This window comes from Pleurodeles waltl, chromosome 10 (genome assembly GCF_031143425.1).
Source record: "Pleurodeles waltl isolate 20211129_DDA chromosome 10, aPleWal1.hap1.20221129, whole genome shotgun sequence".
In the NCBI taxonomy this organism is placed as follows: Eukaryota; Metazoa; Chordata; class Amphibia; order Caudata; family Salamandridae; genus Pleurodeles; species Pleurodeles waltl.
In genome coordinates, this window is record NC_090449.1 from 387,875,318 (window position 1) to 387,900,298 (window position 24,981).

Consider the following 24,981-nt stretch of genomic DNA (forward strand, 5'->3'; position numbering starts at 1 on the left):
ATTTTGAGGTTGCCACGAGAGTGGTGTGTGACTGAACGCCGCAAAGGGACAAAAGCGAACGGGTTCAGATTCACTGAGCCTTTTTCTGATTGAAATGAGCAGAAAGATATTTTTAAAAAAAAATATTTTGAATGTGATTTTCTGTAGGCCTTTGTGAAATTTTAATTGCAAGTAAGCCAAAGTCACACAAATTCTTAACAAAATGTTGCCACTGGGTGGATGGTTCATGCACAAAGAGACAGATGTACTAAGCATTCTTCCAGTGCGTCCTGAAAAATGCTTTTTTCTATGTACCAAAGCAAAATGTCTCATAACTTGTTTACCCAATCACATTTTGATTTTGTGATTCTCATTAGGAAGGGGCATGTTTAGGGCGTCCCTTCCTAACGCCTAATCACACTGGCATGTAGGAATGTTTTGCGACTATGAATGCGCTCACAAAACATTCTCAGTTACCACCGACTTCAAGTTGGTGGTAACCAAGTCACAACTGGAAAAGGGTCCCCACAAACCCCTTCTCCTTTGTGTATGGAAGTGTAAATATTTTTTCAGAGCAGGTAGTGGTCCCACGGACGACTGCCTACTCTGAAAAAATGAAAGGAAATCTTTTCATTTTTTTGTTTGAAATGCATCCCATTTTCCTTTAAGGGAAATAAAACCTGCTAAATAAAAACATGATTTATTTAAAAGCAGTCAAAGACATGGTGGTCTGCTGTCCCCAGAAGGGCAACATCCCTGTGAGTCTGGCCGTTCCCAATGGGGTTGCAAATTGCGACCTATGTCATGAATTTTGAAGAGGTAGGTCGTGGCAACCCCACTGGAAATCTTTAACTGTGTCAGAGACACATTTGTACATTTCATTTTGTGAGTCTTTAATTGAGACTAGCAAAAAGTCACAATTAGAGACTTTCAACATGAAATGGACATAAATCTAGCCCAAAATGTCTTATAGAGCAACATTTTCTGCTCAGACCAGTTTCCTGCAAATAACATGTGTGATGTTTATGCAAGGTATGCACTCTCATGAAATTAGCACATGAAATACCAGCACGTTACAAGGTACAGGAAATTTTCATGAAAAAATAATGCAATTTTACACATCCTTACTTTTCTGAAAAACATTTCCAACTGAAACTAATGTAAAGTTAGCACATTTGTTAAAACCAATACCTGCTCTTCCCTTGTCAAAAAATGGCATGCCATTTGCAACACCCTTCTGCACATCCAATACATACATATAATAGCCCACCCACACTTGCACTTTTTCTATTTTTTGTTTTTCAGACCCCCAGTACGATAGTTACAGTTTGCTATAAATCATAGGTGTTATTTTGACTTACTTCAAACAATTGTACATAATTGTTTTGACCTCAGGGGTGTGAGGGGGGCTTGAAATTGACAACAGCAAAACTCAAATCTGTATGACCTTCAATAAACCACTAACATGCCTGATTTTAAGTTTAATGATGGCAGTCTGTCCATCAGTGTGGTGGAGGACATCATTTCCGCCTTCCTGGTGGACTGCCAGTCATCAGATTTAGCACTGACCACCCGACCAGTGCTCATCTCGGTACCTGGAGGGAACCTCCAAGACTGTGCTTCCCTGCAAGGAACAAAATATTTGGTGGATGGCTGCCATCAGTGTTGATGCCCATCTACAAAACGTTTAAAAAAAAAAAGTTTTTCAAAAACAAACTCCAAAGTTGGAGTTTGGTTTGAAAAACAAAATACTAATCACCCCCATTTGTTAGGAGTTTTCTCTAAGGGTATTGGTAACAGGGGAGTCATTATTGATATGTTCTGTCCTTCAGGGCCAACATTTTCAGGGATGAGAAAAAAAGGACATTACACTATTCACTACACCGTCCACTCTAAATAGGATGGGTGATGTAATGGGCTTCCTCTGACACCCTCTACTCTGTCAAGACTTAAAAGGAAATGTTCTATTGACTGAGCAAGTTGGGGCGGAAAAATTATGGTCTGCCTATCATTAAATGAGGCAGGAGGACCAAACGTTTGGCAGGCACGGTACTCAGGGTCTGCTGGGTCTGTCAAACTCTTAATCAGCCACTAAACAATTTCAATTTTCATATGAGCAGGCCCACAGAATTATTACCTTGTATATCATGAGGTATAAGGTGTCTGCCACAGATATCTGTGTGTATCTAGCACATCTCACTTTATAAAACTGATAAAATAGATCAGTGAATAAGGTTTTTGGTATGAATATTTGACCAGTTTCTATCATTATAAGATACATTTGTTGAGCTAATGCATTTAATGCAAAACTGATTTAAATGACCCCACTGGAATTCATTCTTCAGCTGGAATACTTACTGATCTACCTTACAACACATCTGTGCTGTCAAAGTATGTCTTCTCCTGAAATAATTAAGAAGGATAAGGTCTCTGCTACAGAGTTCTTCCTTTTCTTATATTTCAGTTGCACTGTTTGTTGGATTTTGTATTTAGGAGCTATTTTGTTTTTATAAAGCTCTTTCATACTCTGGTATTTTGTTGTATGTTCTTAACTATAGATTCAACCTTGTGTGCAATAAGGTTTCCTAATGGTTAGCTTGGCCTAATTTTTTTAATGTTTAACAATGATTGATTCATGGCTGATTCATCTGACAATTTAAAAGGGTCCAAGACCTCAAAATTTAGGCCCTCATTACGAGTGTGGCGGTCTGAAGACCGCCACACTCACAGCAGCAGTCTTACGGCCACTGGGCCAGCAGTGAAGACTGCCCTATTATGACTGTGGGTGTTTGGCCAAAGCCAAACTGCCACAATGCCGCCGATACTGCCAGGGCGGTTGGACTGCCAGGCCGGAGGTGAGCCCTCCGACCTGGCAGCAGCTGTAAGCCGCCAGCGGTATTACGAGTTGGAACACTGCCAGACATTTCGTGGCAGTAGCACAGCCACAAAAACCGGGCGGTAATGCACCCAGTGACAGGAATCCCCATTCCTGTCACTGCCACACGCACCCCGACATGTCCACACACTTGCAAACACCTCCCACCCATCCACACATTTGCAAACAACCCCCACCCATCCACACACTAGCAAACACACACACACCCATCCACACACTTGCAAACACCCACCCACCTATCCACACACTTCCAAACACACACACCCACCCGTCCACACACTTGCAAACAGACACCCACACCCGACGCACGCATACATGCAAACACCCCAACTTGCTCACACACTGACATACAAGCACCTCCACTTATCCGCACATATTCATACATGCACACCAACTCATCTGCACACCTTCATACATGCACCCCTACTCATTTGCACAACTTCATACACGCCCCTTACTCATCCCCACACCTTCATACACGCACCCTCACTCATCAACACACTCCTCTCACACTGACATACATGCACCCCATTCATCAACACACTCCCTGACATACACCCCCACTTGCTTGTACACACCCATACAAAAACTCCTACTTACATGCATTTCAATACATTCACCTACTCACTCGCACCCCGACATACCACCCCCACTCCCCTCTGCTTCCATTCACACACACCCTCCAACCACACATAGATACACACACGCACTCACGCACACCCACACCACTACACATACAAACCACACACATGCACACAATATCCCCACCTTTGGGACGGTCCACCTACCTGTCTGGGAGAGGTGGTCATCGAGGAGGGGATGAGTGTTGGCGTTTCCACCACCAGCGCTGCACCACCGTGCCGCATTATGTCTCATAATACAGCGGGCAGAGTTCATTTGGTGAAGGGTTCTGCTGATTGAACCGCCTCTTACCTGCCATCGGTTAGACGATGGTTCGGATTTTTACCCTTAAATGGGTGGAAATCCTTGGGTGACTCCAAATACAGTGGTCTTTGGACCGCCAACACTGGCGGTCTTTCAAAAAGACTGCCGAAGTCGTAATGAGGGCCTTAGTGTTTGTAAAAGTTCATTCTGTTGGTCTATAGCCTCTATGTCCAAGAGGTGTTATTTGCTTATAGAAGATTTGAAAATCAGAAAAAATAAATGCCAGGTAGTATTGTCCGCTTTCTGTTGTGAGCTTTTCAGAGATGTTTCCTTCTCTTTTCGTCATTGGCATGAATTGTTCGGTCTTTCAGAGGGTGCTGGGCTGTATTTTTTGATGTGTTAATATCATTTTTCAGTAAAGGGATTTCTGGGAATGATTTTGGAAGTGGGAACGCTTGTCTTTCTAAACTGTTATGTATTAAGACTAGGGCCCTCATTATGATGGCCGAGATCAGCGCTAGTGGGCAACAGAACACCGCCAGCGCGACTACCTCCCGCTGGCCATATAATGTTTTCCCCACCGGCCCAGCATGGAAAAGGGTCATAACATTGACAGCGGCTCCAAATGGAGCCGCTGACAATGTTGGTGTGCAGCGGGTGCAGCAGCACCTGTCGTGCAGATCGCTGCCCAGAAATCGGGCAGTGACCTGCGCGATGGGGCACTGCATGGGGGCCCCTGCACTGCCCATGTCAAGTGCATGGGCAGTGCAGGGGCCCCAAGGGGGACCCCGGAGTACCCCTTCCGTCAGCCTTTCTTTGGCGGAGGGAACCCGCCAGAAAAAGGCTGGTGGAAAAAGGGATCAATATCCGAAGGGCAGCACTGCTTGCAGCACTGCCCTGTTGGACAGTGATTTCCTCCTCCGTCAGGCTGCCTGTCGGCGGTAGCCTGGCGCTGGAGGAGGGCAGCTACAGTGATAACTTTCAATTGGGAACAGGTATAATGTTGTGGTTGGTGTCTAAAGAATTGGATGCAGAGTAGTCCTTCTGAGACTTCCATAGGTCCAGAGGTGTACTGAAGGGTTAGGTCTAAGGGTTCAATATGCCTGCATTGAAGTAGGAATAGGTTCTGTAGGCTTCCACCCCAGGAGGAGTTTGGAATTTCCTGTTTACATTCCCTGGCCCCAGCTTGTCTGGGGTCACAAAAGACTAGTGTCAAACCCCTTGTGAGTGTACTCAAGCAGAACCTTTGTGATGCTCAAGTGTGGTAGGTGACAGCTCCTTCCCTTTATCAAGTTCGAGATGGTCCATCCTGTCAACACCTATTCACCCTTTGACTCAATGTCTTTGGAGCAATACACAAAGACCAACTATCAGCTACACCTAGACATGCAACCCATGATGCAGGCTGCAGGCATCAAGGACACGAAAATACAATTTAAAAAAAATGTTTATTTATTATTTTTGAAAGAGCAGACAAAAAGCATTGCAGTACAATCAGAAAACCACTTCTACGTGCAGATAGCAGACCAGCAATTCAAATCATAAGTGTTATTACTGTTGCCCGATAACAATCATACAGGTAATGACCAGTAAATTACATTTAGACTAGGACACATATTGTGACATGAAGGGGGAGGATTCAATCCAAACTTGTGCCGTTAGAAGACTGTGATGTCAGTGGAGATGTGGGAAGTGTATTCAAATAATTCCGTAGCGGTTGCCAGATGTTGTTGGGCCTAGATGCCACAGGCTGTAGTGAGGCATAAAGCTTGCTGTTAGTGCCACAATATGTACGGCTAGCTAGCCAGGAAGTGCAGTTTGGTGCATTTTTGGAGCCCCACCAAAGCGCTATCTTCCGCTTAGCCAGCAGGAGCTAAATCACAGCAAGTCGTCTAATGGGTTTTGGCAGATCACCAATGTTGCCGTGAAGGGCCATAAGTGGGTCAGGACACAGAGGTAACTAGCAATAACCGATCATACACCTCATTCCATAAGCAACTAACACTGGGACATGTCCAAGTCATGTGTGAAAAGTCAGTAATCATTTCTCAACTTTTGGGGCATGTGGAGGAATGGCTAGGATCAATGCGGGCCCTGTCCCTGGGGGTGAAATAGGCCCTCCTTTGGAATTTAAAGTGAATCAATTTGTGTTGCTGATTGAGTGAAAAAAAAATGGCTCTGTGCACAGCATGCCTCCCAAAGTGTTTGGAACAGTGTACAACCCAGATCGCTTTCCCAGGATTCCCTGAGCTGAAAATCTGAGACGGGAAGAACCTTAATACAAGCTTGATACAGTTTGGACACCAATCGAGCCCCTGAGTCTGCCGTAGCGACCAAGGTGAGTGGTGCAAACTCAGTAGGAGCCAATGGATATATGGGGGTAAAGTGCACACAAAGCGCGTTGTAATTGACATAATACGAAGTGTTGCATATGTGTAGCGTCAGTAAAACAAGTGTCCGTGGTACTTTACAATATGTGGTCGTCCAGGAAGACGTCCCCAAGAGTATGAAGCTGAAAAGTACATAATGTACGCTGAACCAATGTCTCCTGCACAATGGGTATAGAAGGTCAATGTCAGTGCTGGGGAGTATAATGTGTCGCAGTGGAGCAGGCGAGTCAGTTTACGCCAAGCCCAACTAGTTGTGGACAGAGTTTGGATATCTTTGTTATGCCCTGGAACACCCGAGGCAAGAGGGCGTTCAGAGGGATTGGAGCCGACAGATCCCGCTCAGGGATAAAGTAAGGAAGGCGAGCGTCAGGATGGTACCAGCGATACTTATACTAACACTGTGCCACTAGGTAATACAGCTGAAAGCGGGGGACCCCAAAACTGCCCCACTCATAAGGGGGGATTGTGACCTTCCAGCGAATACGTGGAGGTCTATCCACCTATACCAGCCAAATGATCTGGGCTCTAAGTGTCGCAAAAAAAGGAATTAAAAAGCTGGATTGGCAACGCTGCAGTCAGATCTCTTAATTTCAAGAATATTGGATGCATGACCGCTGGGTCGGATCAGTCTGGCCAACAACCTTCCAGGCCTGTCCCCCCTCCATATCTGCGGACCTTAGTGTATTTACCCATGTATTGCACCTACCTATCTGCTAGTGCGTTAAACTCATCAAGCCAGAGCTTTCGGCAACTAAGTAGGCGGGTAATATCCGGGGTCTCTGCCCTGTGATTCATATCTGCAATTTGTGCCTCTACCTGTGCTAAATCCCTACGTATGTCACACAGGACACTGTAATGTGTGGAAATGCAGATATCTCTTGTGCATGCCTTAATGGCCTCCCACAGCACTGCCCAGGTATCCAGAGCTCTTGTTTAACTTACAAAAGTCAACTATTGCTTCATTTACAAATGTGCAGAATGGTTAATCCAAGAGTGCCATATCTTGAAACCTCCAAAACCTTCTGGCACCACAGGTGGCAGGAATAGAAAGTGTAATTAGCACTGGGGAGTGATATGACAATATCCGAGGTAGGTGCCTAACAGCTGTGACCCATTGCGCAGCAGCACCGGTGAACAGCCAGTAGTCAATGTGCAACCAGGTGCCATGGGGCGCTAATCGGAAGGTGTGAGCCAAGGTATTTGTCCTAAACATTCTCCAAGGATCAAGAAGAGTAAAAGTGTTGCAAAGGTCCTTCAGAGGCCGAAGGGAGCATGGCATGAGTGTCAGGGCATGGGAGGTGGTGTCCATTGCTGGGTCCATGGCCAGATTAAAGTCAGCCCCCAAAGGATGTGATCAACATCAAAGGGGTCAATATGTGAGTGAATGTCCTGAAAATTTTCAGAAGCATCAATATTTGGTGCATAGATGTTTACAAGTAGGATACTGTGACTATCCAAGAGCCCCACAACCATCACGTATTGGCCATCACCACCCATCCCAATCGATAATGTCTTGAGCTGTACTGTTTTATGAATTAGAATACAAACCCCATGAGTAGGTACTGTAGTTAGCAAAGTAGCGGTGCGTACCCCACGAAGAGTAGAAGGAGGGCACAGCGCCATTGGGTAAGTGTGTCTCTTGCAGGAAAGCAATCTGAACTGCATTACTGCGAAGGTACTGTAACACCATTCAACCTTTGCCAGAGTTATTAAGGACACATATGTTCCAGGAAATGAGTTTAAGGTTTAGAGAGTTTTTCACTGTAGAGGCAGTAGCCCTTGCTTGTTGGAAATGTGTGGTCATGTGAAGGTAAGTATGTATATGAGCTGCTTTGAATAACATAACAACATAACATCACATAAACCATAATGGTAAAATAACCCTCCCACCTCCCACACCTGGCCTAAACCTGCCAAGCAAACCTAGTAACATCCTAAACAGTGACCATTTCAACAAAACAACAAATATCTTGGTATAAACCATGACAGCGCAGCCACAGAGTACTCCTGGACTGCAATCGGAGTGTCCGGGTGGTATGGGAAAGAACAACCCCTCTAGAAACCAGTAACAAAAGCCCTAGAGTGGCAAAACAATGATCATTATATACAATCTAGGAGAAATACATTGACCAGGAAAACACAGAGGAGTCAATTAACCGATTGGTCCCAATAATCTGGGGAAAACAATTTCATGCTCGAAGTGGGCCCAGCATCAGAACCATTGTCCCTTCATGGAGAGCCATGAGGTAACCGCCCCAGTTCAGGATGTTGTCTGCAGAACACCATGGCATCATTAGGATTGTCAAAATATCCTTGTTTGCCATTCACCTCCACTCTCAACCTTCCAGGATATGACATGCCAAGAGAGTGAAGCATGACTTGGACCTCAGAGAATGTACACCTGGCTCCCTATACTGTGGACGTGAAGTCTGGAAATAGGGACACTGGCGCTCCCTGATACTGAAGCGGGGCCTTCTCCCGGGTAAGGCAAAGGACAGTATCTCGGTCTCTATAATTCAATAGGTGTGCAATTATCAAGAGGGAAGGGGCCCTCGTGGGAGGTCGCGGGCCTAAGCTATGCTGCACCCTTTCTACCACAAAGGTCGAGGTGTAGTCTTGGCACCTCAACAATTCCACCAATAGATTCTCCATGAACAAGCCAGTGTTGGTGGATCCCATGATTCCAGCTATGCACAGGTTATTACGGTGCCCTCTGGCCTCCAAGTCTTTGTTTTTTATAGCCACTGTTGGCAACCTCCCCTCGGCCTTCTCAAGGAGCTTTCGCAACATCGCTGTGTCATCCTTGATAGCAGAGATGCGACCCTCCGTACCCTCCAGACGTGTTTGTTGTTCATCCAACCTACTGCCCATGCTGTCAAGCCTGGAGGTCAACAAGTCAAATTTGCCAACAATGGAGCGGAATCCGCCCCACAACTCCATCAGTATGTCTTCCGTTCCAACAGTCTGGTTGCGCACTGGGGCACCACAGGAGTCATCTGAGTCCCTCGCCGGAGCAACAGCCATGTCTCTCTGCTTCCTCTTTTCAAATGGAAGTTTCTGCTGCTTGGGTCCCTCTGGCCCATGGCCTCCCAGGGTCACCCCTTAGCCACAGATTGTCCAAAAATGCACCAGGAACCAGCGGGCTGAGCACGATGGCAGAAATAGGCAGCCGCACCCGGGCAGCCAAACCTCTCCCCAGGCTATCCAGCACAGACAGGACCGGCATGCAGACTCACAGCCAAGGTGAGGAAGAATGTGCAGCCTGTCCTGCGTTGTTGTCAGGTGGTAGGATAGGGTCCTAGGTCAAAGTACAATTTCAGTGAGGCTTAACCCCACTGGTGGCCCAGCAACGCATCCGGGAGAGGCAACAGCGGCCACTCCTCACGTTATCAATAGCCCCAGCCAGATCAGCCAGGCCCAGGCCCCGCTAGAGCAGGTCCTGTTGTCACCTGCTTCTAGCCAGAGCCAACAAGGTGGTGGGAAAAGCAGCACTAGGCCGTGTCACCCAGCCAGCGTTATTGCGTGTGTCTGGGAGAGTCAGCCATGCTTTCTGCATGTCCTCCTGGTCACGGGGGTAGTGGAAGAGAGGCCGTCGGTTGGCTGTCCAAGGTAGAACTGCTCCGTCAGGAGACCCTACATCTCAGGCTCACCCGAGGCCCCTGTCGCCTCAGGGCATCTGAGGCACAAAGACGGCGGGCGCAGGCCGACACTGCAACAGCACCTGTGGCCTGAAATACCGTGGCTGTGGCTACCTCCCTGTAATACACCACCCCCACTCCTCACCACTTCAGGAGCTCCTACAGCCTGCCTTCATGCTCTGGGTGCCCCTGCCTGTGGATACTGCAGAAGCTGCCGCTGGAGCTTCAGAGCTGCGCTGCCATTTTGGTCTCGGCTAGGCCACGCCCCCCCTGAAAATGTCAATTTTCGAACTATGGTATTTGAATTGTGACAAATGCAATCTTTAAAATTAGAGAGCGTTTTAAATTACAATTCTTTAGATATCAAACTGGACATTTTTACATGCTCCCAATTAAAAGTTATCCCAATATTTAATTGAAATGCTGTAGTGAAAAAAATGTGGCAGTTTTTCACTACCACAACATGTAAACCTTAAAAGTACATTTCTAAATGTTATAACACACTGCACACTGCTCTATGGGCTGTTTAGGGGCTACCTTAGAGATGACATATGAATTAAAAAGGAAGGTTTAGATCTGGTGGCAAAAAGTCTATTTTGTCAGGTCGAAATGGCAGTTTAGAGTGCACTGCACACACATGATGCAAGGGTAGTCCTGAGACATGTTTAAAAGGCTACTTAAGTGGATGGCATAATGAGTGCTGCAGTCCCACTAGTAGCATTTCATTTAGAGCCCCTGGGTACATGTAGCACCAATGTACCAGGGACTTACAATAACATGAAATGCACCAATTGAGTGGGAGCCATTGTCATCATGTTTTAGGGAGTGAGACATGCAGTAGTAAAGTGCACAGAGGCCTAGGGCCAAGAATCAAGAGCATCAAAAAATGGAGAAGTGAGGCAAAAAGTTGGGAGAAGACCAGCCTATGTTTGACAGGTCTAAAAGACTAATACTCTGCTGTCCTGCTACCTAAATGAGAAGGACTGAACCTGCATGCTGAACCCAAGATTACTAGAGGGCCTTCAAGGGCTTGTTGGCTTGCCTGTCAATCAGAGCCTCACTGACAGGAAAGGCTCCACCCCCCTGAACCCTGCACCTGGACCCTGCCTGCTGTGAGTCGTGCCTCCTCAAGTGGTGCAAGCACAGTCTTGGACCCTTGGTAGTGGGCCTGAATGTGCTCTGCCAGCAAAACTATGGTCCTAGCTAAATCAACTCAGTGTGACACATCACCTCACAGCTTCACATCGGACCCATTTTTGCATGATGCATCCACTATGCAGAACCTCACAGCTTCTCAGAAACCACTTCTTGGTGATTCATCCTTGACGCACAGCCCCACAAGTCCTTGGAACCTCCACTGTGCAACACATCGTCAAAAAAATCATTAACCAGGATTTAAGGTACTTTTTTCCGCAGGCTTAACTTCGTCCTTTTATCCGGCCCATGCTCTATAATGGTTCGCCTCTACTTGTGACTTGGTCTCAGTGTGGCATGACCAGATAACCACAGTTGGTGCTTTCTGCTTTTAAGCTCTATATCTACTTAAGTCTTTAAAACTGAATATCTCTGGTCCTTCTAATTGAATATTTGTTGTTTTGATGTCAAATAATGTTTTAAATGTTACTCTATTTTTCTAAATTGGTGTGGGATTTTTCCTGTGTTGTGTTTTTCCTTTATTAATGTTTGTGTGTTGCAGAATTATTTTTCACATTGCCTCTAAGTTACCTCTACTGCTTTTTTTCAGACTATCAGAGGTTTAAGCACAGATTTTTTTGAAGTTTGTTTGTGTTTCACTCTGACAATGATTGTGGTTACTGCTTAAGTAGGTTTCTACCCCTCAACCAGTAGCCCAATTTCCTACCTTGGTATTCAGTGGTGAAATTCAGCACTTGTGTTTGTGAAGTGGCGTACAGTGATTTTGCATAGTACAATTAACCAAGTAATAATTTAATACTATTTGGAGTTTCTTTTCAATTCTCCCTTATTGGCTCATTTACTTTTCCAAATTCACCCTCATTCTACCTGAATGTGCTCTGGCTATACCGGCAAAGATGAAGTTGGAACTTTCCAACCTGGATAACTATACAGTGGTTGAGCTCAAAGAGTTCTGTAAGAAGAGGAGACTTCCAGCCAAGAGGAACTCCAGAAAGCTGGAGCTCCAGAAGGCTCTGTGTGCCTGGGTTGAAGAACATCAATCACTGGCATCAGCAGTGGACCAAGAGGGAGAGGATGATATAGAAAAGCAAGAGGAGGGCCTGGGTGCAGCTCCTGGAGTGCAGCACATAAGAGAAGTGGATGACTTGTACCCTGGATTGGAACTCCCTCCCAGAGCAGAACAAATTCTGTCTTCAGAAGGCTGTCCCTAGAGTAGCTGTCAGACAAGAAGGCTGAAAGGGAGCTTATGCTGCAGGTGGCCAAACTCAGGATGGATTAAAAACTGGCCATGGAGGCTGAGCAAAAGAAAGCTAAAGTGGAGAGAGAGACTTAGATGAGAAGTAATTGCTTCCAGTCCCTGAAGTGAGCATGAGAGGACTGGACTTCAAAACCAAGTAAGCGGAGTCCAGCAGTAATGGTGGCAGTAATACGGCAGTGTCCTATGGGAATAAAAAAGCCCCACATCCCTATAGACATGGCACCTACATGTGTGAGGGGGGATGATACTGACAAGTGGTTCTCAGCCTCTGAGATAGCCCTAAGGATGCAGAGGGTCTCAGAGGAGTATTGGGAGAAATTCTCAATAAAAATATGCCTAAAATGCACAATGACACCCTACTCACATTAGAGATAGGAGACCAGATGATATATACCCCCACAAAATCATTATTGTCATCAAGTTTGGACCCACCCCAGGGAAGTACCCTATGAGGTTTAGGAACAATCAGAAACTGCCAAACCAATTTAGGTGGATTTCCTTGATTATTCCCCTGAAGTACTTAGTGGTTGGGTGTTGGACAACAAAGTGAATGATTTCACTAGGTTAGATAGTTTTGTTTTGAGCAATCACATGCTCATTACTTGTTTTGTGGAGCTTCACCAGCACCTGGTTAACAGCAAATTCATGAACCCCTAGAGATTTGGCAAAGAAGCTGGACCTCTGGGTCAGTATCAGCGTGTCCAAGAAGGTATCTGAGGGGGATCATTACAAAAGTGGACAGGGTCCCCACCAGAAGAAGGAGGGGGAGATACAAATAAAAACAAGTTCTCTAAAGATCCGAAAAAACAGTTCCACAGGGCAAGATTCCCCATCCCAACCTGAGTAGAAGAAGAATTGTTTCTCTGATCATAAGTCCTCAGGGAAGTTCACTTCCAAGTGCTATGAGTGCCACCAGGCTGGGCACATCAAGAGTGATTCCAAGCATCCTCAGAGGGCACAGGCCCTCACTGGTGGGTAGACACTGAGGCTGGTTAGCATAGGCCTTGGAGAGGAGATTGCCCCAGATAGTATGGGGGAAGTGCATAGGTTACCTGAGAATCTCTGAGTGATGAAGAGGTGGTGCCAAGTGCCCATATTCTTAGCAGCACTAACAGGTACAGCCAATGTGTCACCATCAATGAGCAGTGGATAGAGCATCTGAGATACAGAGGAACCAGTATGACTACTGTCATGTGTCATCTGGTGGCCCCAGAACTGGTAATCGCTAATATATTCCACCAGGTTATAACAACTGACAATCATGAGAGTAACTACCCAGGGCATCTGGTTCTCTTTGAACGGGAGAGTCTCAGATGCCCTAAGGGCAGCTGTGAGTCCATCCATGCCTGTGGATTGTCTACTTAGTAATGACATGGAGTACATCATCTGTAAAGAGGTGGAGCTCCGGTCCTACCAGGAGATGTTGGGGTTACCTGAGTGGGCATGCCTGCCCACTCAGTACATGGCTGCCTGACAGGGTAGTCAAGAGGACCTGGAGCCTAGAAAAATGGCCTAGGCACTGGCCAAATAGAGGAAGGACAAGAGGCACAGGAAACCTGATCATGAAACTCCCATGGTCTGGAAGGAGGCTGAGCCTGAGGGTGACACCCTGGAACCTACAGTGGAGGACATTGCTGACCTGTGGAAACAACCTGAGTTGTCCAGTTAGCAGAAGGAAGGAGGATCCACCAGGGAAGAGTTCTGCAGAGTACAGAGGGAGTGCCATATTCTAGAGGGTGTAGAGCAGGAGGTTGAGGCCCAGGAAGCTGTTGGCACCTCTGGTGACCATCTGCATGACTGGGAAATTGGTCTCCTGTATAACAGGCTGACAGTTTCTCAGCCTAGTGCATTCCATGTGTTAATGGTCTCTCATTGCTACAGGACCTTCCTACTGGAGCTCACTCATAATGTCAACCTGTGCCTCTCAGCCTGGTAAAGGACAGTAGGGGGTAGTCTTGGTCCAGCCCAGTAGTGGTAGTCCCCAAGACTGCCCCTCCAGGTACCATCCCAGAACTCTGCTTCTGTGTGGATTACTGGGGGCTCAATTTGATCACAAAGACTGACTCTCATTCCATTCCCAGATATGACCTCATTGATTAAGTGGGAACTGCCATGTTCCTCGGCATTTTTTAACTAATGTCTGGGTAATGACAGATCACCTAGGCTGAGGGGGGCAAAGAGATGTCTGCATTCTTTACCCCACTTTCACTTCTGGGTGATGCCCTTTGGGTTGAAGAATGTCCCTATCACCTTTCAGAGGTTGGTCAGTTAGGTTTGGGCTGGATGGAGCACTTCAGTGCCTTCTACCTAGACGACATTGCGGTCTTCAGTTTGTGCTAGGGTGACTATCTGTGCCACGTTGGGGAAATGCTTCCAGCTCTACACATGGCAGACCTGACTTTCAAGGATAGTAAGTATCAGATAAGGAAGGGTTCTCAAGTTTACCTGGGTCACCAGTTTGGAGGGGGAAAGGTGCTCCAGGCCAAAATTCAAACCATTCTGGGTTGGAACCCCCCAACACCCAGACAGAGGTGACGGCCTTCCTGGGCTTCTCTGGGTACTACAGGAGATTTGTCAAGAGGTATGGGACAATTGTTGTTCCATTAATAAGAGCCTACTTCTAGGAAGCAGCCCAGGCAGGTGATCTGAATGAAGGTTTACCAGAACTCCTTTCACTCCGTGAAAGAGGTTATGTGCACTGCACCTATGCTCAAGGCCCTTGACTTCTCCTAAGAGTTCATCCTGCAGACAAATGCTTCAGGTCAATGCATAGGGGCTGTGCTCTCACAGCTAAACAAAGAGGGCCTAGATGAACTAGTAGCCTTCCTCAACAGGACATTACTTCATACAGAACAGAGGTGGAGTGCAATGCAGAGGGAAGCATTTGCAGTGGTCTGGGAACTGAAGAAGTTAAGACTATACCTGTTTGGGGTTTGCTTCCGGGTTCAGAAAAAACAAAGCAAACTCAGATGGGTAATGCAGATTAGGCCTGGGTGGAACTCTGAGAGTTTTGCTCCACAAAGTTTGCTGAGTTACAAACAAACTTGCGAGATTCAGGAGAACTCTGCTATCGGGCAGAAAAATGCACGCCCAGCTCTTTGCACTGTGTTTTTAACATAGGAGCACATTTCACACTGGAAATAAGTACAATGGCACCACACAATGTGCAGGAGCACTGCCATTTTGTTTGTCCTGCTTTTCTGCTCCTCTTCATGCCTCTGGGCCTTTTTTTGTATCTCTCTCAATCCTTCTCCATCTGATCATACTTTAGAAAATTAGGACTAGGGCAGTAGATTATCTGATTTAAAGAGTATAATTCTGCTGTATGTGCCTGCCAACATATGTTTTTAGAGAGTAACTATACCACTAACCATTTTTTATCTTCTTTATTCCTTGCATCAGCGTCCAAGGGAAAGAGGGCATAGGAATTGGGTAAAGGCAAAGGGGCTATTACCAACAGTGCCACAGTGGATGGAACCACCACTACTAGTGCCAAGGCTATGGCAGATGGTTCTGCTGGCCTCGGGAAATCTTGTTTATTAATATTTGCCTACAATTTACCTCACACCACTAGTAAAATAATTGGACCTTGTGTATTTTTTCATACTCTCTACTTTTTTTTTCAATTCCGCTAGCTAATGTTTATTAACGGAACATTATCTTTTTTTCTATATTACCTGTTTCTGTAGCTGACTTTCGCCTGTTTGTAGCATTTTTCTGCTCTTCTATTAAGCTTTCTCTCTCCCCTCCATTATATGTCTTGTGACACTGTAAGACCAAGGGAACAGATTTTTGGTACTGTGAATTAGATTGCAGGCCCAATAAGCTATAATTCACCACACATGCTTAAGAAGGCTTTCTTGCTCAAACAGTCACAAAGAGAGAGTGGCTATGGTCGGGGCATGGATCACTCCAATTTGGTCTTATCATTTATACATTATACCATCAGTTTTCATGACTATGCAGCATGGCAGGAAAGGAATGAGATCCTATTACATTTGCCAACCAAGACCATATGTCCTTCATTGACCACTCCACCACGTCATTACACTTCATTGCCATCACAGCTCTGTCCTTCCATGAGGAGAAAAATGTTTTGGGTTGACTTGACCACCTGGCTTTTCTAACATTTTGTCAACCAACAAACATCCCAAAGTGATACCATTAAGTGATCCATAGTGAGTTATTGCAGTTGTGCTTTGTTCAAAATAAAAATGACTTAGTTAGGAATCTGGTTTCTAAAATTTACATTTTATTTCTGGCCATACAGTCGACCAGTGCCGGAACCAGTGCCAGCCATGAGGCAGCAGAGAGTGCGATGGAGAAGGCCCAGGTGGTTGGAGGGGAAGGAGTCCTAGCATTGGCAGGAATGAATGGTAAGTCACATTGCTTGTTTATTGACATATTGAGCTTAATGTATTTGTTAAAAAGCCAGATATTCTACCCTTCATGTTCATCATCTCACCTCCCAGCCCATGACATTTCACCACCCGTCTGACCTAACTGCAGCATGGTCCAATTTGGCACTGTAGTCTTGGCTGTGCAATGTGTCTGTCCTTCAATTAAAGTGGCATTGTGAAGTTTTTTTACTGTATTACAGGCCGCATCAAGGTGTGCTTCCCATTACCCCACCAGTCACCTCCTACTAGTACCTCACTAAATAATTTTTTCCTTCTGTCCTAGCCTTCAAAAAAATTTAAAATTCCACTCTTAGCATGTGCTACATTTTTCCACCCAAGTTATTTATATGGCTTCCATGACAGATGTATGCCTGTTCAAATTCTTCCCTTTCATCATTCATCAATCACAGTGACTGACTAAGCAAAATAATAGAACATGATGATCAGTGTCACTCCACTATTCCATAGCTAAACCTCTACCTAGCACAGCCCCTCTAACATAACTTGCAGTACAGTAACTTTCCCTACTGCCAAGAAAAGGTATATGTTGAAGAGAGAAGCCAGGGTGTAAAATGCGACTAAGTGCCTGATTTAGAGTTGGCAGACGGGATATACTCTGTGACAAATGTGTCAAATAAAATATATCCTGTTCACTTCCTTGTACTGCAGTGCATACTTTTTTCCACTGCCTACTTACAGCAGATAGAATATCTGTTATACCTAATGTGTGTGAGAGAGTAAGATCCTCAGGAACAGTACCTCTCCAGAAGCCCACCTTCAGGCAGCTCTGACTCTGATAGTAGTATGAACAGAGGAACAGGGTGGAAGATGGGGTGATTAGGGAATGTCCACTACGAAGGAGACCTGAGAAAAGAAAACAACCAATCACAAAAATAGTTGACACTTTTATTGTTGCAAGTTAATTTCAATACATCTTTCATGTAAAGTCAGCAACAAAACGTTTGTAATAAAATAATTCTATTACAACAGTCTGTGCTTTGCAATGATACTGCCTAACTATGACATCAATAACAGACACCAAAGCTGCTAATTTTGAAGACCCACATAAGGAGGCTGGGTTTTCTAAAAGCTGCAAGCTGGAGACTAAAATAATCACATGTGGATTTTTAACACAAAAGCATGTGGAGTATATGAGTTCAACATACACATAGTAAGATTGTTCCTTTAACATATTGACTGATGCCATAATAATGTAGAAGGTTGTGGTTCATAAACCAAATAGTTTGGAACCCAACTCTGAGGGCTGTACTACATCACAGCATGTTAGTACATAGAAAATATTCAATATGTTCCAATGGCATTATGATTAGATAAAATCCAGTACATCAGGATTGTCCACAACACACTATCAATAGGTATTGAAACTCAGTTAATATGCTGAACCTCACGTGGAAATATTGGTACCAGTCCAAATAAACTGTTGAATGACACAGAAAATCAAGGTCCGAATGGCACCCATTTAGGAAGACACATTGAGAGGAGGGTGCTAATGCCGAAACACGCTCACCACAGTGCTGACAAAAGGGGGAAGGAGCGCCTGATACTTCACTCAGGAAAGCTTCAGAATACAGAAAGGGACACCCTTTTGCACAACACTGAAATGTTGAAATACACTGGTGGACACACACGAGGACCAGTCTTACCGTCCACAAAAAACAGACACAAATCAGGAACTGTCAGGAAACACTACAGCATTGTGATCCTTGGGAACAGAATAGCAGGCGCCGGCCAAAATAACTCCCTGTAAATATCATTTATGAATGGCTGCCAAACTAATGTGATCTTGCAAGATCTCAAGCGCTCTTCTGTATACAGTCACAACAGTGGCCATCTTACAATGTAGGAAGGTGTATGGACCCGGCTAACTTCCAGCAGTTCCACAAATGGCGACCTCAAAATTTATGGTGCTTTCAGTATCGAGAGTGACTTGCTTTTATGGTATACAGCATGGACTGGGCCAATGCGCTGCAAATCCAAGTTTGTACTCGTTCAGAGTCAAGGTAGCATTGAAAAGGCAGTTGGAGAACAGCATGGACTGTGGAATTAAAGTGAGTTAATAAATTATCCAATAGAGCTGCCCTAAAAACATGCTGTAGACTACAGAGTGTAGCAGACCTGGCACTTGCATGCCTCCATTAATGTTCCTTATCAAGAATACTACAATTAATTGTGCTAAATATATGCCTTACTCATTAAGGAGAGGTAATTTTTTCACAAAATATGTCTGTTTACTTTTACTATGGAATCCTGTAAATGAAAAAAACACTTTTATTCTGGTGGTATTTTGCTTGATTCCTTTCAGTCAGTGCTATTGTTAAGTGATGTTATGCATGTGTGAAAACAATGTGGCTAATCACATAAAAAATTCCAATGGCCCTAGGGGACCAGCAATGTTCTACCACTGTGCCCCTATAAACAAGTGCTTGCACTGAGCACTACAATTTGAGTTTTTCATTTTTGTTTCTTTCTTGATATCACTACTCCTGCTACTATAGCTCTACCATTCTTGCAGGAGATAGCTGCCCAGCTGCAGCACCAACGAAAGTGTGCTATCTGGGCAGACTTTTTCCCCGGCAAGTGACCTTGAAGGAGGAGGAAGAGGCATAGTCCTCCAGAACCCCCGGCTAGACTGGCACGCGACCTCTATCAGAGCCACTACTGTCAGTACCTCTAGCTGCCTGAATCTACCACTGCTGCCACCCAGTGGCACACCACTCTCCTCATCATCACCACAACAGATCGCCTCCTGGGCTGCACCCTACTTGAGCTGGCACTGATTCACATGGGGCAGTAGAACTTGGTGAAAGAGGTGGCATGCCTTTATGCCCACCTTGATGCCCTCTGAAGCCCTTTTTTAATAGACATTTTGGTGAGAGGATCTTTTTTTGCGGGTGAAGAGGGTGGGGATTGACAAGGGAGTGGGGGAAAGGTTTGGAACTTACTTTGGGCATTGATGGCCATTGGGCCTGTTTCATTGTTTGGAGAGGGGATGGGTCTGTTATTGGTGGGTATTCTTTGTAAAAAACAAAAACAAATGGGTAGTCTGTCTTTGTCTTTGTGTGTCCACTGTTGCACCACCCAGCCATTTATCAAAGTATAAACCAGTTACTTATAACATTGTCCTACTACCCTTGTTAACTATATTGAACACTAGGAGGTTATGACTATATCTCTTGCCTACAACATACATAAAAACAAATCTTAATCTTGAGTAGAAGTTATTAACTAAACTATTTCACTTCACTACTTTATTCTCTTCCCTGAATAGAAGAAGTGATGGTTGCTAACTCTCTCAGTTTTCTAAAACCTTATTGCAGGGTTTCCAAAGGTATCTTGTTAAATGTGGTGATAGTAGCAGTGAGGTAGCACGCTAACGGGGAACACATCACAAGCGAGGTCCCAGTCCCACCTAAGTGAACTCCAACTGTAGGATTATGCAGAAGGATTATCCATTAGAGGCAAGTTGAATGGAAGAAAACACAGAGAGTAGATTATTTATCATCATAACTTATCCAAGACTAAGACCAGACTACCACAATGATGCAGAGACCTGATATTACAAAAACTAGCAGTAGTAACTTATGAGCAACGGGGAGCTATTATTTATTTTATTAAAACTAAACTTACTAAGTCCTCAAGTCAGGAGTGGCTCAGGGGAAGGTTAACCATTTAAGCACACAAGACCTGAATGGTGATGTGGATGAATTATAGTATAACTCTTTGGAGGACAAGATCTCTCTTTGCAGCCTAGCCAAGTGACGGATTAAGCTCTCAATCAACTCATACGCTTCTTCGTTAATACCAGCGAACCTTTATGACACCTTTTTAAGCAGTTCTCATTGCAGATGCAACAACAGTATAGCTTGGATCATCATGCTATCCTTCCTGCTGACTTCCCGTGTGAAAACCTCAAAAGGAAGTAGCATCTGTGTCATGCATTTGATAAGGCCCCATTTGTCCACCTAAATGGTCATGCCTTTCCCAGGTGCATCCCCTCCTCTTTGAAGGACATAGTTGGTGATTGGTCTGCACTGCTCAAACAGATATTGCAAACGTGCAATATGTCGAGTTCCAACATGTTGGTACCTCTCCTAGAAGGGCTTTCAATGGTACACTAATAGCAGGCTGACTGATGCTCCACTGCTTCTTGGCTTTAACAGAATGGCTAAAAATAGTGAAGATTATTCTGCAGGTGGCTGGTATGTTGCAGACGATGGCCTGATTTAGATCTTGATTTAGATCTTGGCAGATGGGGCTACTCTGTCACAAACATAATGGATATCCCATCTGCCATATTACAATTCCATTCTACCTTATGAAAATTGTAATACAGCGGACAGAATAATCATCACATTTGTGACAGATTAAACCATCCACCAAGAACTAAATCAGGCCCTATGTCTTCTGTTTTTTGAGAAAAATACTACCTCCAAATCTTTTTCAAACCCAAGGGCTCACAAATTGTTTCCAAATTTCAAACCTTCAGTATGGAAAAATCGCCATTGGAAATAGAGGTTATAGGCCAACAGAATTACTTCTGACAAACACCAAATGTACAGGCCTTGACCCCTTTATAATAGCTGGTGAATCAGACATAAATCAATCATTTCTAGAATTGTTTTTAAAAATTAGGCCAGTCTATGCAACCATTAGCGGATCTCAGTGCACTAAAGGTTGAATCTTTAGTAAAGAACTTACTAGAAAATATCAGAGTACAAAATAACTTTGAAAAAAGCAATATAGATCTAAATTCCAATAGGCAACAAACAGTGCAACATAAGAAAATAAAAATAAAATCTGTAGTGAAATAATTTTAGATCTGTCGATCTCACGTGGAAAATGTTTGACAATCTACAGTTTTGCAAAGGTGATGGGGAGCCTAAACCTGAACATTCTGTATGCCATGCCGAAACCCTAAACCCTGAACCTTGCTCACAACTATTTGCATCACAATTGGTCAGTTCGCTCAAAAAAAATCATGGCCATAAAAATGTTTTTATTTTACACCACTTACAAGTCAAAGAATATTTTGGACATATTAAATCGTAGTAGATCTCTCAAGAGTAATGAATCAGTTAAGAAGCTCTTATCTAACCTCCACTAATATAACAGAAATAGAGTTTCATCTGCAGTGTTTCTGCAAATACACAGAGTAAAGTTAATAACTGTGGTTTTGTGTGAAGCAGCAAGCCACACTCACAAGGTAGGTAATATCACAGAAGAAACAACAATTCTTTACACCTGACATCTTGTTGTCTTCACCACTCCTCTGATAAAACCATCTTAAAGGCTTGATTTGCATCCTCACCCACCAGCAACCTTCGTATTAGAAGGGGCATCAGAGTGAAAAGTCCAAACTAGTGAAAGGCCAAGCCTAAAGATCCATCTAAACTTAACATTGGGGAGACAATGTAACTTTAATGACACAAAGAGGCAACAGGAATGTGACTGAACCTGGCTAACCTCACTTACAGTAACACCTAGCAAGAGCTGAAACAACAGTTTATGACAAACTCCCCTTGAAATTTGCAGATTTGCTCTTGGAATGTAGGGGCCAACATGGCACTGGATCTAAACATAATAATATCTTTGCAATCATTTGATGTATTGTTTTCAGAGAAACCTGTTACCAAACTGCCTTCCCACTGATCAAGTACAATTAATATCAATTTCTGGCAACAGGAAGATTTAAGAAAGGCCACCCATAGTATCAAGCTTGTAGCTAGATGTTATCAATTGAGCTTTAACACACTACGGAGGCTGGAAATACTCTTATTGGGTATTAGGTTAGCCAAGAAACTCACTGCTGTTACTAAATTGCTACATAGAGCCACATATCTCCCCCAACAAATCAGTGTTAAGAAACCTTGAAGAAAAAATCAGTGCTCTCAAAATAGCTTTATTGGAATCCCAGCGGTTCCCAACTGGTGCCTTTAATATGAATGTAATAAACAACACAGAAGGGGGAGTGCTAGTAAACCTTCAAAACCACTTATGCGTAATACCTTGCTGAGATGAGAGTACCCAGAAGACTGACAAGTTGTTTAGTCTCTATCCTTACTACTCCACTCAGGTGGACAGAGAATTCTCAGAGGCCATTTTAAAGCAGATCAGCTGCCGTTCCAATGTGTAACTCTCTCACTTCAAAATTAATATTAGATTATATTTCAACAAGCCTAAACATGTTTCAAGATACAAAAGAATTAAACATAGTAAATGTTCATGGAGAGAAACCAAGCCCCCAACTTACTTTTCATAAAGAAAAATGTTTAATTAATCACCCATATACCTCAAACCTAAAGTAATTAAAAGGGAATTTACCAATCTCCAAATGGGTCTCTCTGTGAGAAGTACAGGAACTACACTCTTGGAGTTTACTAGAAGAATTCAAGATGTCAGCCTGGAAACCAAATTATTTCTCAGAATGGTAACAAGGCTTTTGGGGCTTCTTAAACATATTATCTGTTGGGCATCTAAGAGCAAATAACTCAAATATCAATGAACCATCCTGGATCAAACACATAACTGAGTTTTACAGTTCTCTGTCTCTAACACATGTATCTCTATAGTCAACCTACCTAGCTTCTCACTTAGCCCAATCCAGTTTCAACAGCTAAGAAATGTGCCTTACATCAAACAATGGAAACTTGATGTTGCTCCACGCCCAAAGTCTGTACTAACAAAACTCATCAAAACTGATGTCAATTTTTGACTAAAATGTTCTCTCCCTTGTACAATTACTCCTTGGTGGTAAAGTCTTATATCAGAACCTTGGGGTGGAACCATTTTACATCCAGTCTACAAAAGTGGTCACCTGAGGTCACAAGTAAGTTATAGGCTAATAGCCCTCTTTGGACTTGGAAGCTAAGGGCCAGATTTAATATAAAAAGATGGTGCGCAGCGCTGCGCCAAATTTGGCAGCTTCATGCACTGTCATTTTCAAAACACAGGGATGCACCGTATTTACTGGAATACAGCGCATCCCTGTGTTTCTACCTGCGCCAACACTAAATTTGCTGCCATGTGCCAACGCAGCAACCCTAGCACCATTATGTAAGGATGGCTGCATTAAGGGGAAGATTGTTTTTGTGCAGGAAGGAACACCTTTCTGCACAAAACAATCTTAAATGGTGATTTGTTCTTTCTATGTGTGCTGCAGAACGCAGCACTCATAGAAAGAGGAAATAAATGAGGAGAAATGAAAGCATTTCTCATTGCGCCATGCTAACACCACCCCTGGGGTGGTTTTATATTTTGCAGCTGCCTTAAGTTTACGAAAACTTGTAAATCTGAGGCAGCGTCAAAATGCAATGGGTGTTGCTGTTGCACGCCCAAAGCAACACCAATTGCATTCCCCTCCCACATAAAGTGCTGCATGTGAAGGGGCCATATCAACAAGGTGGCGTTAAGCCACAAAAAGTTGATTAACGCCACCTTGTAAATACAGGGCAAGGCCTAGCACCACCAGAGCATCACAAAAAGAGATGCTCCGGTGGCGGCTCTCAAATAGGCCCCTAAGTTCTTCCCAAGCTTCCTACTTCAAAACCTGGGTGACTGGTGTAAGAAATTGAGTTACTTGTTGACAGGGGTGTGAGCCCTAGTCAAGCAGCTACCACAATCCATATCAGGGTAAGGCACAAGCAAATCTAAATTAATCTGTGCTCAACACAGTGTATTTGTGCAATACTTTAAATAGTAAAACAATGAAAATGCCACGCACAAATTTTGCACACCAGGTTAGTAAAATAGAGTAAAATGTAATCAATAAGACAAGTTCAAAAATACAAAAACCCAATAAGTAGAACTGGAGTTATTAATTTTTAAAGAATGAAGTATAAAATAGCACCTAAAAGCAAAAAGCGCTTATGGCTGTCTGCTTGCACTGAATCAGGTCAAAGTCAAACATTCAGGCCGACTGTGATGGACTGCAGATTGGAAGTTTTACTGTCTCAAATTTGTGCAAACAGTCCTGTTCACAATGAAGAGTACCAGGAGGAGCAAGGAGAGTGTCACGGAAGGCTGTTGGTGTTGCACAAAGAGCAGGCTAGAAAGCTGGAGCTTCGCATTGGTGGTCCCTTGTGAGTTGTCAATGCTGCTGGGGTTAAAGGCAAAAAGTCTGGGGGATGAGCATGTAAAGAGAGTCAGATACAACATTACCCCCTCCAAACTAGAGCCAGGAGAGACTAATCAATACCTTGACGGTCATTCCTGTTTAGGAGATAGAACATGGGCACTGGCCCTCTACTTCAGATGCCTGTGCCAGTTCTATGTCACTCTGAATTCAGTTTGATCCCTTTGTCTACACTCTTCCGAACTACTGAACTGACCCATGGGGAATATTTCTCCTCACCTGTGGACA